At 35.1% G+C, this 12,958-nt stretch overlaps 1 non-coding gene across 1 annotated transcript; it reads right to left on the bottom strand.

Moving 5' to 3' along the window:
* Positions 1-11,091: 11,091 nt before the first annotated feature.
* Positions 11,092-11,198, bottom strand: LOC114912902 (small nucleolar RNA R71). The gene has a single exon (XR_003798891.1). It is a non-coding gene; the product is annotated as a small nucleolar RNA R71 (small nucleolar RNA).
* Positions 11,199-12,958: the final 1,760 nt, after the last annotated feature.

Here is a 12,958-nt window from a genome sequence, read left to right as displayed (position 1 = left end):
TCTTCTTGTTCTTCTACTCTTTCTTAAAGGGTCAAAAATCAGAAGACGGATCTCCCACTAAGTTCACCGACTCCTTGTGGAGTTGGTGATCTTTCTCAAAGTTCTGAAGCAACCCCAGTAACCCATGGTAGTTTACTTCAGGCTTTGTCATTCTATAATGAGTGAGGAATGGGAGATAAGACTTGGGCGGCGAGTTCAGTATTGTATCTTTCCCAAGCTGCTCATGCAAAGAAAAGTCGATCTTGCTCAAACGCTCCATCAACTCGATCATGTATAATACATGATCAGTGACAAAACCACCATCCCATATTTTGGTGTTGAAAATGGCATAACTAGTCTTGTGCCTCTCCACATCATCGGATGTGCCAAAGGCATCCTCCAACACTTGAAGCATATCCTTTGGCTGAGCCATCTCAAATTTATGACTGAACTCGTCGCTCATGGTGGCCAGCATGATGCAGCGTACCGTGGTCCGATCACTGAGCCACTTTTGGTAAGTATCTCTGACTGTTCCACGTGCATTAGCAGCTGGCTCCTCAGGTGCAAGATCCATTATCACATATAGGATCCGTTCATCCTCCAGAACTATCTTCAACTTTCGGTACTAGCTACCGAAGTTGGGTCCCACCAACTTATTATTGTCCAACAATGATCGGAGCGATAGGAAAGTGGCCATATCTGCACAAAGAAAAATCATAACCTAATTAGTAATTGATTCATTAAACCTAAAAATTTGGACTTTAATCAAAAGGTTTCTCCCACTATTTTATTCGAATTGGTAGCCTCTACCTCCAATTCAAGGAATTATCCTAATTCCTTAGTGGGTACTAGAATCCACTTAGACTGCACACAAGCTCAACTTTAGTTGGCTAACCCATGTATATCTAAGGGTAGGTTCATAACCAATTATTTTTCTAAATAATTTTTAGTAATTTTAATTTTCTCCAGTCCCTAATCAGTAGGCTTTGGCCTCCACTGAAAAGGTCTGGTTAGGTCCAATCATTAACATAACCATACTTGGCCCATCTAACCAATGAATGATTAGGCCCAACTTTAGTTGGCTAACCTAACCACCATTTAGAAAGATGCAATCAAGAAATTATATTATAAATGATAATTTCATCAGTCGATAAGCACCAGACCTTTGGGCCTCCAATGATTATCCAACTGATGGACCCATTATCATCCTCTTAATGGGAGGCTATGATCTAGTTATCACCATAACTATTTCATTTTAAGGATCTAATAATTTTAGAAGATTTAATTGATTTAGAGGATGAGGTCAAATGAACCAGCTTATCATGATCCTCCCACTGGCTTCACCAAGTCAGCTTAAGGGAGATCATTAAAAGGGCTGGTCTAGGAGCACCTAAATCAGTCACACTGATTTACCTAGCTGACATAGGTCAGCTCGAATAGTCAAGTGATCCAATCAAAATATAATTTCATCAAGAGGTTAGGTAAGTTCGATCGATGGGAAGGTCTGCCAAAGCTTGCCTTAGACACCATCAGAAATGGCCAGATAAGTGGGCTCCCAATTAAAAACCACCGGTCTGGTTTACCCGAGACACCAACTGGTTTAATTAGTTTCGATTGGATCAACCTAACAGTTCGTACTAGACCGCTTAGCCAAGAATCAAGTCCATTTGGTTCTCGTTAAAGACATGGACTTGACCAACTATAACTATTGTAATTGATCTAGAGAATCCTTGACCTAATCTAAGACAACAATTGATTAGTTTTAGTCAATTCTCTAATTAAGTCCATCTTTAATCTAACCTTAGGTCTAACCCATTAATGGACCTAATTCCCACTAACCCATTAACCCAATGTGTTATGATTTGTGTCTTAAGTTCTTTAATTCACAATCCTAGAACCTAATCAAAACAACTTCTTAATTCTCAATTAAGTTTTGGGCTGAGGATTAGGGTTTTGCTTTTTGAAAATAATTTTTATATTTGTAAAATAATTTTACAACATGATTCCACCAACTAAGTTGCATGTTTGATTCATAATCAAGATACAAATGAAATAAATATGAAACTACTTTAGATCTAATCTAAGCAGGTTCATGTAATTGAAACAATTTTAACTTTAAACTGCATAAATTTTTCAGACAAAAATATGATGGTTCTTTGTGTAGGTTATATTAACAAAGAGATTTTATTTTAGATTTAAATATATTTTAAATCTAATAAATCATAAATTTAATCTAGATCACATCTAACAAATTTATGATTAAAGATAGATCTACACGAACTAGGACAACCTTTGTACTGTAAGGGGTAAACCTTACAGTAGGATAACCTTGCAGTTCGTGATTGATCTAAAAATTTTAATTTTAGATTTAATAATTAGATTATAAATTAGATCTAATCTAAGAAATAATCTAAGCATGTATAAATAATCATGTAATAAACAACCTGGCTCTGATACCAATTGAAGGAACCAGATCTAAGGTTTCAGGGTTAGATCTTTTTCAAGATCATACAGTGGAAGACTAAAATAAATTAAAATTTATTTTATAAAATTAGAGAATTCTTAGATCTAAGATTTTATTACATAATTACTATATATATTAAATCAAAAATTAAAACATATAAAGAATGAACTACATGTTGATCATATCAACATGTTTCTATGCTATATCTAATGTATGTAATAAACAATAGATCAGATCTATTACCTTGCAAGTTAGACGTTCTAACCTTACTGATCTGAGCTTGAGGATGATGTTGTAAGCCACACATGCGTTCGACCTCTAGGAGTCATCCACACGAGCCCATGAATCTCGATCAGAAGTCCTGCTCTAGGAAATCAGCACAGTATGCTAGTACTGCATTGATCCTTCTTCGATGGTTGATCAGGTGCCTTCTTCTTCTTGATTTGGACTCTTCCAAAGATGAGAAGTATAAGGAGGAGTTTTAGATCTAAGATGCTCTCAGAAAACTCAAGATGGAGGAAGGAAAGAGATGAACACAACAACCCTAGAAGAAGACCCTCTTCTTCTTCTCTTCGCTCTCTTTAGACACTCTATCTTGTGTCTATTATATCTCCATGCCCCAACCTTCTTTCTTGCTAATTTTTGGACACCCCAAAGATCTCTCTTTGATCTATTTTTAAAAAAAAAATTATAAAAAAATTAATTTTATATAGAGAGATATGATAGAGTCCTAATCTAGGTCAAATACCTAGTCAAGATTTATCCAAACATGGCAAGATAAGGGGCGCCAAACTCTTGGGTGCCCCCTCCTTCTTTTTGTGCATGGACCAATAGCAAAGGGTGCCTATCAAGTGCCATAAAAGTCACAAAAATTTCAAGAAAAATTTGTGTAAAATCAATGCAAAAAGGAAAGAGTTTTAGATTTTTAAAACTCTATCTCATAGAATTTGAAATCCAAACTTATTCCTACTTTGATTTGATCCACAACCGTCTTCCATGTAAGAAAAAAAAAGAGAAAACCTTTTGGACATGGTGAAGACCTGAGAGAGGATTTTTGTCACACAAAATAAGAAAAAATTGGCATGGAATAAGAGAGAGGGCATGGGGGGCTTATGTGGCGCAAGGTAGAATCCTAGTCTTACTAGGATTTTATCTTATGACTTGTTTTAATTTGGTTTCTCAAACCAAATCAAATCAAAATTAGATCAACTCAATTAAAATAAGTTTTAACCCAATTAAGAACCTAATTTAATTAGATTAAATTAAATTTAAATCTATTTTAATTTTTTAATCAAATTAGAAATTAGGTTGACCCAAGTCCTAATTAAACTAGGACTAGTTTTTTCTTGCACTTGGCTTATCCAATAAATCAATTGGACTTGATCCAATCAAACCCAAAATAAATCTAATTAAATTATATTCAATTAGACTTAATCTCAATCCATTGACTTAATCAAATTAAGCCAATTAGTAATCAAATTGCTAATCGATCCTCCTGCAACACTTGCACTAGGTTAAATGTCAATCATATTGATTGTTTAACCCTAGAATAATTCTTAATCATTGATCAACCATCTGATCGGATCGTAAACTCTAATATGTGTGATCTCATAGGTCCAAACCTAAGCCAATAGCACAGGAATAAATTTTTGTACTAATCGAAGTGACCATCTAGCAATAATACCCGACGGCCGGATAGGTCGAATGTGTAGAACAACATCCTTAGAACCCATACGGATATAGTTTTCATATAATTTATTTCTTTGACCAAAATGATCATAGGACACCTCAAAGTTCAACTGTCAACTCTGATCAGGTTGTCCACATTGTATTTCAAAATATCAAATCCATCTGATGGATTATCCTGGCCAAGATTTTGCTAAATTGAAATACAGAGACTCATTCTTCTCTAACTCTGGGAGTGGTCAATCCCATCTTGATCACACTCTGACTTTGTAAGTACTTGACTATGTCCAGAAGCCTTCCATCACTGAATTAGAAATTCAGTTAGTCCAGTACCAAAGCACAGTGAGTTGCTTACAAGTCACTGAGGCGATCTCAGGTCTAAAGGATACTTATACCTATATCCCATCAGAGACATTCTCGACAACAGAATGCTCTGAAGTTGGTCACGTTCAATGATGATCTACCCTTATATCTCACCTGTATGCCATACCAGTATCTCCACACTCTTTGATTAAGAGGACAACCAATCCATATGGCCTACAGCAACCTATGCTCGATAGAAGCTGTCATCCTTATTAACAGCCTATCATTTAATCGTGAACAGTTTTAAGGACTAATCGATAAATCCTCTCTTTATCAAACTTAAATAGTCCTAAAGACTTCATCATAACAACAGAGTTCGTTAGAAGATAAAAACTTATGATAAAAATGCCAAAAATATATTTTATTTATTAACAAATCAATTACAATACTTAGTTGCTCAACCGTCAACAGTTTGATGATTGGCTTTTGGGATATATTTTCTAACATCATATCCACAGATGAGTCCAATATGTGCAAGCTTCAGAGATTCATTTATGGATTGAAGTAAGCATCTCGGAGTTGGAACATACTTTTGATAAGATGATTAGAATGTATGGCTTCGTTAGGAATGGAGAGGAATCCTGCATATATAAGTGGGCAAATGGTTCGATAATTATATTTTTTATGTTGTACATGGATGACATTCTCTTAATCAGAAATGATGTCTCTGCATTATAGAAAATAAAAGTGTAGCTATCGTCACAATTCTCTATGAAGGATCTGGGAGAAGTAGCCTACATCCTAGGGATGAAGATCTATAGGGATAGATCTAAGAGGCTGCTCAAGCTCTCCCAGTCCAACTTACATAGATACTATGCTAAAATGGCTTAGCATGAAAAATTTCAAGAAAGGCTATCTTCCAATAGATTAAGAAAATTTTTTTTCAAAAGGAGATTGTCCGACAACTCCTCAAGAGAGAGAGCGTATGAGTAAAGTTCCATATGCTTCGCAGTGGGTTCTATTATGTACACCATGATATGTACAGGACCAGACATGGCATACTCATTAGGGATAGTGAGTAAATACCAATCTAATCCAGGAGAAAATCATTGGAAGGTCGTAAAGATCATTCTTAAGTATTTAAGAAATACTAAGGACCAGTGGTTTGTGTATGGTGAAACTGACTTAAAACTTATGGGGTTCACTGACTTCAGCTTTCAGTCAGACCTTTTTATCCTAAATGGTGGAGCAATCTGCTGAAAAAATTTCAAGCAGAATACTATGGCAGACTCTATTTGCGAAGCAGGGTATATCATGACATTCGATGCTGCGAAGGAAGCTATATGATTGCAGAAGTTCATCGACGAGCTTGAAGTGGCACCCTCTATTAATGACTCTGTCTTGTCATACTGCGACAATACTGGAGTCCTTACTTAATCCAAGGAGCCAAGATCCCATCAGCGCACCAAACATATTCTGCACCATTATCACCTTATTCGAGAGATCGTAGATCAAGGTGACATCGACCTTCAGAAGATTGATGGAAAAGAGAACCTAGCCGACCTATTTACTAAAGCTCTCAGAATCAAAGAATTTGATGACCACAAATCGAAGATGGATATATGATACTGTACCGATTGGCTTTAGTCCAAGTGAGAGTTGTTGGAAAATATGTCCCAAAGTCAATCGTTAGACGATTGTGCTCATCTTGTAAACTGTATATAAATTTTTATTAATAAAAGTTATTTGATATTTTTATTATAAATTGACTATCTTTGAACTCCTGTGTTGTAATGAAATCCTTAGGACTATATATATTAATCGATAAAGAAGGATTTGTCATTAAATCCTTAAAATTATTTACGACCAAATGATACGCTATTACTAGGACGATAGCGATATCAAGTGTAGGTCGTTGTGTGCCATATGAGTTGGTTGTCCTCTTAACTAAGGAGTGTGGAGACACTGTTATGGCATGCAGATGGAATATAGGAGTACATTTGCATCGAACGTGACCATATACCGAGCACTCTACTGTCAAGAGTAGCTTGTAAAGGGTATGGATATAAGTGTCCCTCTGATCTGAGACCACCACGATGACTTGTAAGCAACTCACTATACTTTAGTATCAGACTATCTAAGTTTCTAACTTAGTGATGGAAGGATACTAGATGCAGTCAGTACTTATCAAGTCGGTGTGTGAGTCAAGATGAAATTAACCCCTCTAAATTGGTAAGAGATATGCTTCAGTATATTTCAATTTTGTAAAATCTTGGCCAGGATAATCCATAAGATAGATTTGAGAGATTGAAATACAATATGGTCAACTTAATTAGGATTGATAGTTAAATCTTAAGTCACCTTGAGCATTTGGGTTAAAGGGATGAATTATATGGTAACCATACTCCAGTAGGTTCTAGAAGGTTGCTTTGCAACACTTCGATCCATCTGGTCATTGGGTGATCATTGTTAGACAGTTACATTGATTGGTATAGAAAGTTATTCTTATACTACCAACTTAGGTTCGAACTTATGGAGTTATATGCATTAGAAGATTTGGTCAGATCTGATGGCTGAAGAGTCCAATTGGATTGTGACTCTAGTGAAGAGTCCCACTTGGACTAGGATTCTGTGGGAGAGTTCCACTGAGACTGAGACTCTATCATTTATAGAGAATTAATTAGTAATTAGATTACTGATTGACTCAATTTGATTGAGTAAAGAGCTTTGGAATAAGTCTAATTGAATTAGATTCAGTTCGACTCAGATTGGGATTGATATGATCAAACCCGATTACAAGAAAAATTTGATCCTGATTCAATCAGGATTTGGACTCGGATAATTCTCAATTGGGTTAGAAATTTGATGAGATATTTAGATTTCTAATTGGATTAGGTTCATTTCTATCAGTAATATCAATCCAAATTTGATTTGGATTAAAATTGAATTAGAAATGAAGAGTCCAAATTAGACTAGGACTCTATCCTTATCTTTTGCACCACATCTAGATCCATGCTAATTTCTCCATTCCTAATTGGATTTGGGTTGTGATTTTTGGTGTCATGAGAGAGGATCCAATAAGGGTGGTCAGCTATAGCCGATGAGTCAAAATATTATCTCTTTCCTAATTCGAATGCGATTCAAATTAGAGATAAGATGCAGATTAGGAAAGAAATTTTTTATATATGGTATAATATTAGAGCCATATTATTTTTTTCTCTTATTTTTCTTAAGGAATCCTTTGGCATGTGAGACTCTAGATTTTTTCTCTACTTCTTAATAATTTTTTTGTAATTTTTAGGGATACCAAAAAGAGATTTTGGCATTGATTCATCGCATCCTTTCTTAGAAAGTCCTAATTCCTAGTCTATAAAAAGGGGACCCCTCTCTTGGATGTCCCATGATCAATTTTCTTATAGATTTTTTATTTTCAGAGCCTCTTCTCCTCCTCCTCTCTTTCTTCTCTAGATCTCTGATCACTTTGGAGTATCCAAGGTGCTTGTAGAAGAAGGAAGAGGTCAGCTATCGAAATTATTCGCAGATTAACATCTCCAAGCCCCTAATCTGTGCCAGTCTTCGCATGGATTTTTCTATAGAGGTCAGACGACTTTATGTGGCTGTGAGTGATCTAAGGAACATCCTTTCCAACCATTGGATTAGAGAAGATCAAGATCAAAATTTGTTGGTAATGATCTCTAACTTATTTTGATTCCTATGGTAGATCTAATAGTTAGATCTAGAATTTCAGCATCGATGAGATCGATGTGATTTTTATTTTCAGATCTAAAGCATATATTTTTCATATCAAAGATCTTGATGTGATAGTCTAAGATTAGATCTTATATATGTAATTAGGATTAAATTATTTAAGATATTATTTTTATTGTACAAAATTTTTTAATTGCATGTACTATACTACCGCAAATTTTCTTTAGGTGAGACTTTGGAAGAGGATGATTGCCGAGGGGGTTCGGTGAGACTCAGACTGGGATTGGTAGCTGATGAATACTTAATTTAAGTCACTAGAGGTACTAAATATTATAATAATTGATATTATTTTATTAAAATTTGATGCTCTCTAGTCTATTTTGCAGGTAACTGAGAGTTTAGGTTCATATGACTCAAATTAGACTCAAATTAGATCAGACTTGAGTGAACCAGGCAACCAGCTCCCATTCTAGTGTGAATACGACTTAAAGATCAACAGAGAAGAATCAATATGAAGATCCAAAGATCCTTATTCACGCTCCCACCTCTTTTTTTATAAAACCCTAACCTCCCCACTCTATAAATAGAACCCCAAGGCCTCCATCTTCTTCAATCAAGCCAACCCTAAGTTCTCTTCAAGCTTCTCTTTTTTTCTCTCCCTTTTTATCTTCTCCATAAGTCTAAGGGAGGTACTAACCCTAATATGACATCATATTCCTCCACAAATCTCTTTTTCACATCCCATCAAATCTAGGAGAGGTCCTAATCCTAGTGCTGCTATCATTTTTCTTCTATATACCCATTTCCATCAACCTTTCTTTCTTGGAGTTCCTAGACCAAGCCTTCTAGCCATCCTGCCGCTGTCTGCATTAAAAAAGATGAAGGATATCCACCATCGGGCACAGTAAGAAGATCAACATGGTTTAGTTGTCTTGTATCGTAATTTTATTTCTTTTCTTTATATATGCTTCTTTATTTGATTAATAAAAAATAATTTTATTATAATTTTCATACTTTTTTTTTAGTTTCTTACAATCTATTATTTTTTTCTTTTATATTTTCAAAATAATCAACTAAAATCTCTACGGATACGATCCTGACTCACCCTATCTATATGTAGTGAGTAGGATTAATTTTAATGTGCTACGACACGCTTCAAATTTTAGCACCGTTGTCGGAGATCTTGACACAATTGTTTTGAAAAAAAATTAGAAAAAAAAATCTATAAAATAACAAAAAAAAATATTTTACTATTTTTTAGATTTTTATTTCTTACTTACATTGCTTGACTGCCTTATATGCTTTACTGCTTTATATTTCTGGTTGATTATTTCCTTCCCTTACACTCTCGCTTTTCATACTTTATTTTTCTAATTGATAATTTACTTTTTATTATTAATTAATTTATTTTAATTACTTAGTTAGCTTCTATTTACTCTTTTTAAAATTTTTATCTTATATTACTTTTTATATATGATAGATTTACTGCTCTCTAGCTAGATTACTTTATTTGCATGCATAGAAAAATTTTTTGCTTTCTATAACCTAGTGATTTACTACTTTCTATAGTTTAGAATAATTTATTATCCTAAAAGTAGATTTGATGTGTTACTTTATTTGTAGGCTATCTATTTATCTTTTAATCTTAGCATTATTCACTTTCTATTCAATTAGATTTACTAGATCTTCTCATACCTAATTAACCTAATTTAAAGCTTACCTCTTATTCTTTTTTGCTTAAAGATAATATAATATAAAAAGAATACAAAGACACTACATAACACTTAACTACTATAAACAAACCAATTAAATCTTAAAGGCTATTTAACATGTTTGGATACTTTTTTTTTTTGCATTGCATATTTCTATAAAAAATCTTAAGGGCAAAACTCTAATCAACATAAGGTGGAGATTTCATCACCCTTCTTTGGCCCACAATCCACCATCTTGCAATTGCATTGACCTAAACTTCTAATTTAAAATCGATTAGACATTGACCTCTAAGGATCTTCAAGCTCAATAGGACAAAAAATCCTAAAAGTTGGACCGAATTTAGATTAGTCAGTATAACTGGTGTCTAGGAAAGTGATTCAGAGATTACATCCTGAAGGAAGGTGATTCATTAATTGGTTCTGTTTGCTTACCTAGCCAACACAGCTAGTATTTAAAGAAAACAACGAGGGACCCCCACCAACCTTATACTTATCTAGCCAGTTGAACAGCTAGTCTACTACTTGAAGTGCTTGAAGGTGACCTTGGCAGTTAGGAATTATCTAGATCTAGGATAACCCATAGTCAGGATTGATTGAACCACATGATTGTTAACTAAAAATATCAAATCTAATTAATTCTTCTCTCTTTTCTTAGTCTTAGAACTCCTTAGGTTCTCTTCTTTAGAACTCTTTTCTCTCTCCCTCCTTTTCTCATCTTCTTTTTCAAAAAAAATTGCTAAAATTAAAACTCAGTGAGATCTTTTAGGTGCTAGGACATCGATCATTACAACCTGATTTACACCTATTAGACCTAGAGCTAGAAAGAACGATTTGAATAAACCAAATCAAAACCATGGATCCAAAACAAGAGACTAACCCACCATGACAATTGAGAGAGTATTTTACTCCCTCACTTACACCTACTCGCCATGTATCCAGCCTCCTCCTGTGGAGGCGACACAATACAAAATCAAGTCTAGCATTATTCAAATGCTACCATCATTCTATGGACTGACGAATAAGGATCCATATAAACACATAAATGAATTTCTTGAGATATATTCCATAGTAAAAATCCAAAACTTTTTCGATGATGCTCTCAGGTTGAAACTATTTCTTTTTTCACTTAAGGACAAAGTCAAGTATTGGTTAAACTCCCTAAATTCCATAACCATTTTAACTTGGGACCATCTTCAGAGAGAATTTCTCAAGAAATACTTCTCAATTGAAAAAATAAATCAAATTAAAAAAGCTATCACTAATTTTTTTTAATTAAATGGTGAACTTTTTTATGAGACATGAGAAAGGTTAAGAGACCTTATTCATAAATGCCCCCACCATACTATCCCCAAATGGAAACTTGTTCAGTGTTTCTACGATGGTCTATCAGACAAACACTGACAAATGATCGATGCATCATGTGATGGGACATTCATGCTAAAGAGTGAGGATGAGGCTTAGCAGCTCTTTGAAATACTTAGTGAGAACTCCCTGCATCACATATCTGCCATCTTTAGAGAACAACCCATGTCTAAATAGAAAAGAGGTGGAACCTATCAGATTGAAAATGTTATAGATATCCACAGTAAAGTAGATAAGTTGTCTCAAAAATTAGACCATCTTCTGAATATTGGACACTCTTCGACTCTACCTAACCCAGTCCAAAATGTTTGTGCATTGTGTGCAAGTCCGACCCATTTTATTAGTGAATGCCCAACCGTACCTCAATTTTCTGAATTTGTGCATGAGCAGGTCCAGCAAGCTCAAACCCAACAAGTTCGTAGACCAAGAAATGATCTATATTCGAATACTTATAACCTCGACTAGAGAAACCATCCAATTTTTTTTGCAGACCATAGCTAGTGGTTGGCCCTGCTGTACCTAGACCTCATTATCAGGACCTAATATATAGGCATGGACCATACCACCAGTTCCAAAGTGCTCCTCAACCATCTACCACTAGTCATAGCTCAGCTTTTGAGGAGAAGGTTCTAAAAGTACTAGAACGATTAGAAGTCAACACCCAGACCCTTAACTCCCACATGCAATCCATTGCTAAGCTAGAGATCCAAATAGGTCAACTAGCAACCACAGTCAGTAGGAGGGAAGGAGAAAAATTATCTAGCCAACCTAAGAGCAATCTGAGAGGATAATTCATGATTGAGAGCTCCAATACTTCAGATACATTTTCTGAACACGCCAAATCAATCAAGACTCTCAAAAGTGGGAAGGTCATTGAATACATGAGTAAAACCAATGAGACCGACCCTAGATCTCTGACCAAGTTCGAATCACCCAAGAACAAGGAGGATCCAAAAGTAGAGAATGGACCAACTGCACCAGAATCATCTTACTTACCTAAAGCCTCATTTTTGAGTACCCTAAAAGCCCCTACTCCTACAGATAAGAAGGGAGAAAGACTCGATGAGATGTTAGAATTATTTAAGCAAGTCTCAATTAATCTCTCCCTTCTAGACGCAATCAAATAGGTCATAGCTTATGCAAAATTTTTGAAGAAATTGTGCACTCAGAAACATAAATCCCGATCATAACTCCCAAAGAAAGTATGCCTCACCGAACAAGCTAGCTCTGTATTCCAGCACGCTACCCCTCCAAAGCTTAAAGATCTAGGTACCCCTATCATTTCTTCTATTATAGGAGACTTTCACATCAAACAAGCTCTTCTGGACCTAGGGGCCAGTGTGAACCTTTTACCTAGCTCAGTTTATGAACTTTTTGAGTTCGAAGATCTAAAACCCATGTCGATCACTTTACAATTAGCTGATAGATCAATTAAGATACCACATGGAATGATTGAAGATGTTTCGGTCAAGGTAGATGAGTTCTATTTTTCAGTTGATTTTCTAGTCTTTGATATGGAGCTGAGTGCCAATCCAAAGCAAATTTCCATTATCTTAGGCAGACCCTTCCTAGCTATGGCAAACATGTACATCAATTGTAGGACAGGAGTCATGGACGTATCATTTAGGAATAAAAAACTAAGACTGAATGTGTTCAGTGCATTCCAGGGACCATCAACTGATAATTGCTTCGAGATAGATACATTTGACGACATCATAGAGGAAGCAACATCAATGATTTTTGC

The sequence above is a fragment of the Elaeis guineensis genome, chromosome 1, assembly GCF_000442705.2.
Source record: "Elaeis guineensis isolate ETL-2024a chromosome 1, EG11, whole genome shotgun sequence".
Taxonomy (NCBI): Eukaryota; Viridiplantae; Streptophyta; class Magnoliopsida; order Arecales; family Arecaceae; genus Elaeis; species Elaeis guineensis.
The sequence above is the reverse complement of the archived record's forward strand: the minus strand, read 5'-3'. Positions and strand labels throughout refer to the sequence as shown.